This window comes from Melopsittacus undulatus, chromosome 6 (genome assembly GCF_012275295.1).
Source record: "Melopsittacus undulatus isolate bMelUnd1 chromosome 6, bMelUnd1.mat.Z, whole genome shotgun sequence".
Taxonomy (NCBI): domain Eukaryota; kingdom Metazoa; phylum Chordata; class Aves; order Psittaciformes; family Psittaculidae; genus Melopsittacus; species Melopsittacus undulatus.
This window is the reverse complement of record NC_047532.1, coordinates 45,813,829-45,821,598: the sequence shown is the minus strand read 5'-3', so window position 1 is coordinate 45,821,598 and position 7,770 is coordinate 45,813,829.

Genomic DNA, 7,770 nt, shown 5'->3' with positions numbered 1-7,770 from the left:
TATCTGCAGTTCCAAGACATAAATACAAGCCAAACAATGCAACAGCATTTTGGTCTGCCTGGCAACAGATTCTGACAGGACTCTTCTCCTTCAATACATGCCTTGAGCTCCAGAGACTTTATATGAGTTACTCCTAGTTAACAGTGGAGAACCACTTCAAGATACTGCGACATGGAGAGGTGAAGAAAATCTAAAGCCAGAGATTGTATCTTTCAGGAGAGTGATTGTTGCCTTTAAATTCTGAGACCTTTAAGGTAGCTGCCGTGTTTTAGTTATACATAGGTAGAGGATTAGTCCACAGTTACTGGCATGTCCAGTTATAATTATTGCAATATCTGTACTTTAGTTAAGACTGGTTGGTGCAGTCAACCTTGACAGGCTTGACAGGCTGAAGAGGTGGACCAGTATGAGTCTCATGAAGTTCAGCAAGGCCAAGTTAAGGTCCTCCACCTGGACTGAGGCAATTCCAAGCACAACTACAGGCTGGGTGGAGAATGGATTGAGATCAGCCTAAGGAGAAGGACTCGGGGGTGTTGATGAGAAGCTCAATAGGAGCCATCAGTGTGCACTTGCAGCCCAGAAAGCCAACCAGTATGCTGGGTTGCATCGAAAGGAGTGTGGCCAGCAGGTCATGGAAGGTGATCCTCCCCTTCTACTCTGCTCTCATGAGACCCCACCCTGAAGTACTGTGTTCACCTATGGAGCCCCCAGCATAAGGATGTGGATCTGCTCAAGTGAGTCCGGAGCACCTCTCCTATGAAGACAAGCTGAGGGAGCTGGAATTCTTCAGCCTGGAGAAGAGAAGGCTCCAGGGAGACCTTAGAGCAGCCTTCTAGTACCTAAAGGGGGCCTACAACAAAGTTGGAGAGGGACTTTTTACATGGGTATGTAGGGATAAGAAAAGGGGAATGGCTTTAAACTGAAAAGGGAAGATTTAGATTAGGCAGTAGGAAAAAAATTACTGTGAGAGTGGTGAGGTGCTGGCACAGGTTGCCTAGGGAAGCTGTGCCTGCCTCATATCTGGCAGTGTTCAAGGCCAGGTTGGATGGGGCTTTGGGCAACCTGGTCTAGTGGAAGGTATCCCTGTCTGTGGCAGAGGGGTTGGAACCGGATGAGCTTTCATGGTCTCTTCCAATTCAAACTATTCTATGATGTGCAAGTCCTGACAGACAGGTACTGGGGGAAAGAACTGCAGCAAACACATAGCTCTAATAACAGTGATAAGTAGAAATTAGATTATTTGGATGTGGGGAGTGTGGATATGCTGTTAATTATACATGTAACAACCTTAACACTTCAAATGCTTTTTTAAAAAATTATTATTAGTATTTTCTGTTATGGAGTTAATATTCTAATAAAATTGCTGTGGCTAGAATTACAACCAGAAGAGTTTGTCTCTTGTTATCAGTCAATAATCCTTCACATAACAAGGGATTACTACAAATATTTCCTCCCTTTGAGTCTGAAGTTCACTGTTATCCATTACATTTTGGTCCAGAGGTCTCTGAAGCCAAAGCTTAATTTCTGAAGTGATCGATACTGGTGTTTGCAGCATAAAAGCCAAAGCTGATGACACACATAGGAGCCATACTATTGATCTTGCAATATTCAGAGAAAAGGTTATTTTAAACACAAATAGCTATGGCCTCAGTATGACCCTGAGCTGTAATCAGGTGCATAACTTATCAGAACGCTCCAGCAATTACATGCCAGTAGTCGGTGCAGGAGGCCTGCTGGGGAAATCTGATTAATCCTTGTTATAGTGATCAGCTTTTTTTATGAAAACAAAATTCCTATTTTTTTTAAAGAGAGACTCAGAGCTACTCTCACCGTTTCACATATCTCACATTTGCACTGTTACTAATTTCTAGTATCTTTTTCCCTTCCATACTGAAGTCAGAAAAGGCTTCACAGAGACTTTGAAGCCACAGTTCAGTTGAGGTATGCTTTTTGGTCCTTTATGTGTAGCTCATAAAAAACCTATTTTCTGGCTTTGTTTTCAGCTAGGGGAGAATGCAGATTCAGCAATGTGCAATTGTCATTTTGGATCATGTTGAATTACACTGTGGCTATACAGCAGAGCCTTGTGCATAGTTATATCTTGAATGGGAAAAGAAAGCTAGCAGCCAATGCACTTTGAAGAGCAGTATTGTTTGGACAGAAGCAAAGACGAGTTTGTCAGTCATAATCTGTGCCCATTCTACCCCACTAATTTCAATAGCAGCTCTGTACAGGCCACACTCTGCCTGTCCCACTCTTCCTTTCAGAGCTGGGTTGCCACCACCATACAAGGCTTCCAGTCCAGCCACAGGAAGGAGGAGAGGTGAAACACAGTCAACCCCTTCATCCTCATCTGTCCAGCAGGATGCCAGAGCAGGGCTGCTTCCTGGTGAAGGGTTTGCGTGGGTCTGTTGGTCTCAGGAAAGCAGCTCCTGTTGCTAGCGTAGCCTTATTCACTGCAGGGGAGAGGGCACATCAGTGCCATTTTGCACTCAATTTCTACTCTCAAAGTATCTCAAAGATATGATCAAACCATTTAATCTTCCTTTCTCAGATGAGCTGAAAGGCAGGGTGTCACAGAGGTGGGCAGAGGAACCTCACTCCCTCAAGCTCCTTCTCCAAGAGATCTTAGGCGCTGCAGGATTTGGTACCCAGTCGTCACTGCTGACAGAGAGGCCCGTCAGATGAGCTTGAGGTGGTCCCCATCGCTGCGTCTTGCAGAGGAGCCACTAGAGGGCACAGGAGGGTGTACCCATTTCTCTACACAAACCCAAGAGGAGCAAGGCCACCTCCGTTTCCATACTGCAACAGCATTGAAGTGCAAATCACCCACACAGTACGAATTCGGAGAAAAGCATGGTCTCCAGAGATACATAGCCTGTGAGATAGGTGCTGTACCTTTGAAGACTGGGATATACAAGTTCTCTATTTAAGCTTCTGACCTAATCTGGGATTTACTACAAAAAGACATAGCTGGAGTATATGTGTGTAATTCTTGATCTCCTTAGGAGCTAAGATGTCTAAGTTTTAAATAAAAGCCATTTTCCTATTTAGGAGTAAGAACATCCCTTCATTTCAATCTCTAGGAAATACAAGAAAGAGCTAATCTTAAGGCAGCTTCTCTTCCAGCAAATGTGAGACTCTGTTGTGACTTTGACAACTTAGTTGAACCCTATAGAAGTTATTAACAGTCTCAAACTTATGCCAGGAAATACAAGGATTAGGAATACACTTTACAGGAAAATAAGGCTGTCATTACTATGATCATTCTCATCCCTCAGAGAGCAGTCCCACAGTACTTGAGCAGAGATAGTGACAGATCTAAATGACATATCAGGTCAAAGTTAATCTAGCAAGTCTAAACCAGGTCAGCAAGAGCAGAGAAAGCAGCTGACAACAGCATTACCCACAGCATAAGAGGGACTAGGGACTCGCTTAAATGGAGCAGCTGGAGCACTGGGGGGAGGGTGTGTTGGTGGGACTCTCTGCTGAGAGTGCTCTGTCGTTCAGTTAAGGCTGATTAGTGCACCCAGGACCCTGAGTACACTCTGCTGCCAAATGTAAAATATCTCCTCAGTACAGCCCACATGCTCTAAAATACCTGCTGTGTCCACTACCAGTGCTGGTATTGGGATCAGTCACTGAACCTGATTTTAAAACTCACTTATTGATTGATGGCTTTGGCTGCGCTTACTACAAGCATGGTGACTAAGACCATGTGGGATAGGCAAATGTGTTTGGAAAAAAGGCTGCTTAGTCAATCAGGAAGTTTCCGACCAGGGCTGTCATCTCCTGAGGCAACCTCGAGTGACCAAAGTCCTGATCTGCCTGCATGCAAGGCTGGATCTGCATCTTCCCATGCACCTTGTCACCTGCTGTTTCGACCCTCGCCTGTCCATAGAGAAAAGTGGGAGCAAGCCCTTCCAGCCTGAGCAGTGGATGTTTTAGGTGAGGCGCAGCGTGCACAGAACTGGCCCCACCCTTTACACCTGAGGTTTAACTGCCAGGGGCTAGCAAACTTGGACAGTGACAGTGAAGTCCGCAGGTCGTAGGTTTTATAAGAGTGTCCTTCTCTTGGATGGAAGGCCTTACAAGGTTAGATGAGCTCCATCTGCCCAGGTTTGAAGTTAGTTTTCCTTCCCCTATGAGGATGGCTTGTCTCTGCTAACGAAGATTTGGGAAGGGCTTTACCCACTCATTCTAAGCAAGACTGTCATCTCCTGGGTCAATCTGGAGCGACCAATGTTGCAACAGTACAACATCAAATGTCTAGGCGGGATTCTGACTTAGAGGCGTTCAGTCATATGCCCGCAGATGGTAGCCTTGCACCAGTGGCTCCTCAGCCAAGCGCACGCACTAGGGGTCTGAACCTGTGGTTCCTCTTGTACTGAGCAGGATTACTATTGCAACAACACATCATCAGTAGGGTAAAACTAATCTGTCTCATGGTGGTCCAATCCCAACTCACGTTCCCTATTAGTGGGTGAACAATCCAACACCTGGGGAATTCTGCTTCACAATGGTAGGAAGAGCCGACATAGAAGGATCAAAAAGCAATGTCACTTATGAACGCTTGTCTGCTACAAGCCAGTTAGCCCTGTGGTAACTTTTCTGACACCTCCTGCTTAAAACCCAAAAAGACAGAAGGATTGTGAGGCCCCACTTTCACGGTCTGTATTTGTACTGAAAATCAAGATGAAGCAAGCTTTTGCCCTTCTGCTCTGCAGGAGGTTTCTGTCCTCCCTGAAATGCCACTACTCTGATCGGGTTTTTTTTAAACTCACTTATTACTATTATGTTTTCATTACAACTAATTAGCTCATTCCTTGCAGTTTCAGTTCAGCCTTCAATATCAGACCTACTGCCTCTGAATGTGTACATAGTAGTAATTCACTTGACACAACACTACAAAACCCTAATAAGCAAGACACTCTTTTCAAATACAGTGTTGAAAAGATGGGGATATCTACAAATGGTATAAAGTTGAGAAACACTCTGTGCTCCATGTTCAAGGCTGCAGCCAAGAAAGGGATATTTCTTGGTATGTCTCCATTTGTCTTCTATCTTTACTGCAGTAATTGCAATTGATCTTAGACAAATTGAATACTTTGGGATTCAGTTCCCAGCTGAAGATTTTTCCTTATGCTTCATTATTTGTATTTTAAGACTTGATTGGTGTGTTCTTACAATGCTTCTGACACAGTTAAAAATATTGTTGGGTTTTTTTTCCACAGTTGTTTGCTATTCTTGAAACGAATATATTTAAAACAAGAGACATGTAGAAAAATACTGTGTAGAATTATGTTAATTTATGCTACAAGGGAGCAGTAAAGAGAGGGTTAAAGAGGGGCTGAAACTCTTATTTCCCCACCTGAAAAGCAGGTAGCAATTAGGAACAGGTGTTATTTTTAATAGTGGCATGGTGAACGGCCACTGGCCTGTTCCAAAGGACCTGTGGGTGAGATACTGCTGGAAGAATAATGTAGATTTTTATGTGTAGAAAGAAATATAGAAGGTTGTATTGCAAGCAGGAGGTAGGGCTGGAAAGCTTTGGTATTTCAAAGGCTGATCTGAAGATTGAAGCTTGAGTGATGTGTGGGAAGCTGCAAGGGTGTCTGGAAGAATTGAAGGTTGTTAGGAAGCTGGGAAGATGACTGGGATTCTGGAAGGCTATGTGGGAGACCTAGAGGCTAGGTGGGTGACTGGAAATTTGTGTATTGTATGGAGAGGCTCAGATCCTGATCTGAGTCTAATGTCACGAGTTCACATGGTTCAGAGACTTAAGAAGGAAAGAAATATAGTTACATCTAAGAGATTCTGTGGGTGTTCCAGAACCCAGGGAGGCAAGCAACAGTTATGGTTTATTTACCAGCACATTAAACAATTAGATTCTCTTCAGGTAGGGTGACTGTAGATAGTAATTTTGTGCACTCCGTTGTTAACCTAGAGATCTTGGAGACTTCAGAGCTACAAGAGGTGAAAGAAAACGTAGAGATGCTTCAGATGTTATAGCATCTTGGAAGGAAGCAGCATTTGAGAAGGAACAGATGAGGCTATTTACTCTGAATGTCTTTATATTACTAAAGAATTAATTCTAGTGATATGCTGGATGGAGGCTGCCTCTAATTCTCCTTCATGCTATAGCTGGGTTTCAGTGCTATCTAGAAGCATTGGTTAGGTGAACAGGGTGGTACCTGAAGTCTGCCTGTGGTATTGCTCTCTGCTGGGGTGTGGAGTCAGATGGTACAAAAGTCCTTGTGATAAGAGAGATCTCTGCCAGCTGCTTGCATTGGTGCAGCAGCAGGTACGTTGGGAGCTGAAATCCTTCTTAAATAAATGCAGAATCCAGAAGATGTGTCATCTGCTAAAATCTACTTCTTTTAGTGGTGCATACGATAATGTGGTGTTCAACCTTGTTCACTGCCCATATTGTAGCATGCCTGTCAGTATCTGGAGCTATGCTCCAAAGCTAACTGAAAAGGGTGCTCTGCTACTGAGATGGTGTTGGCAGATATTTCTGGTTTGCAGATCCAGGAGAGGTCATGCTAATCTACATCAATGTTGCTACAGATCTTTGAAACAAAGGCTGATTGCCTCTAACTCTAGGTGATACCAATGCAATCACAGGTCTCTAGTACCTCAGAGAATCAGAAGTCCAGTGAAGATTGACCTATATTTGGGAGTAGTTATGGATACATATAGTAGTTAAGGATAGCATGCCTTTTGATCTGTATGCCTCTGTCCACTTTAAGGTCATGTCAACAGTCTTTTTATGTTAGCTCTGTCATAGTTTCATTCTTGACAGCAGAATAGTCCTAGTTGTGAATATACTGCTTTTAGCTGCTTTCAAACGATTTTGCTGTTGCTTCTTTAAGCAGAACAACTTTGCACTTAAAGATTCTCCTCAGTATAACCCAGTTCAAAGGGCTCTTGAGACAGTGGGAGGTGTTGCACATTCATCACCAAAGTTTGGTGGCTTTTGTGGGGAAAAACTAGGTGAAATTATTTCTGCCCTTTCCTTCCCTCCCAAGCCTTCTCTAAATGTTTTTTAGGTGCATACTTTAAAAAAACAAAAATATTATTCTTAAACTGTATCCTGTTATTGGCAATTAAATGGAAAAATGCCTATTTCATAGAAGCAACAGTATCTCTGTGGTGACAAAGCACTCAGCTGAGAATCACTGGAGAAGTACATACCCTTATTCAATGCTATGTTCCATGAAGTGGACTATGCCTATTGAGACAAAGGTCCATAAACGGATGTGGGATTTAGATACATTTTATTTAGTTAATCTGTGCTGGTCAGCAGAAAATGTTTATAGTGGAGTTTCCTGGCAGACTAAAGAGCAATTTCCTATCTCATCAGCTGCATCACTCAGCTTTGAGGCCAGTGTCTCGGCCTTGCTGCACCCTGGTGCATAATGCAGTGCTCTGGGTGGGAGAGATGTTGTGATGGACGTGCTAACAGGTTATCCTGTTTTGGCATAGCTTGAGGAATCACCCTGTAGGTTGTGTCTTTTTAAACCTTTAATCCATTACAGGTGATGGCTTAGAGACAAAGCTGGGGAGGATAAACTGGGAGTGGCTCAGGGGTTCAAGGCTGTGGGTGGATGTGTGTAAGGAGCAGCTGTACAGCATCAGGTGCTGATCAGGAAAAATTTCTACTGCCTCTGTGTGGGTGTATACCAGTGTCCAGCTGCTCTGTGTGATTGTGCTTGTGGGGGCACACAGAAGAAAGTGCTGCAGCCTCTCATTTGCAGGTGGTGCCTT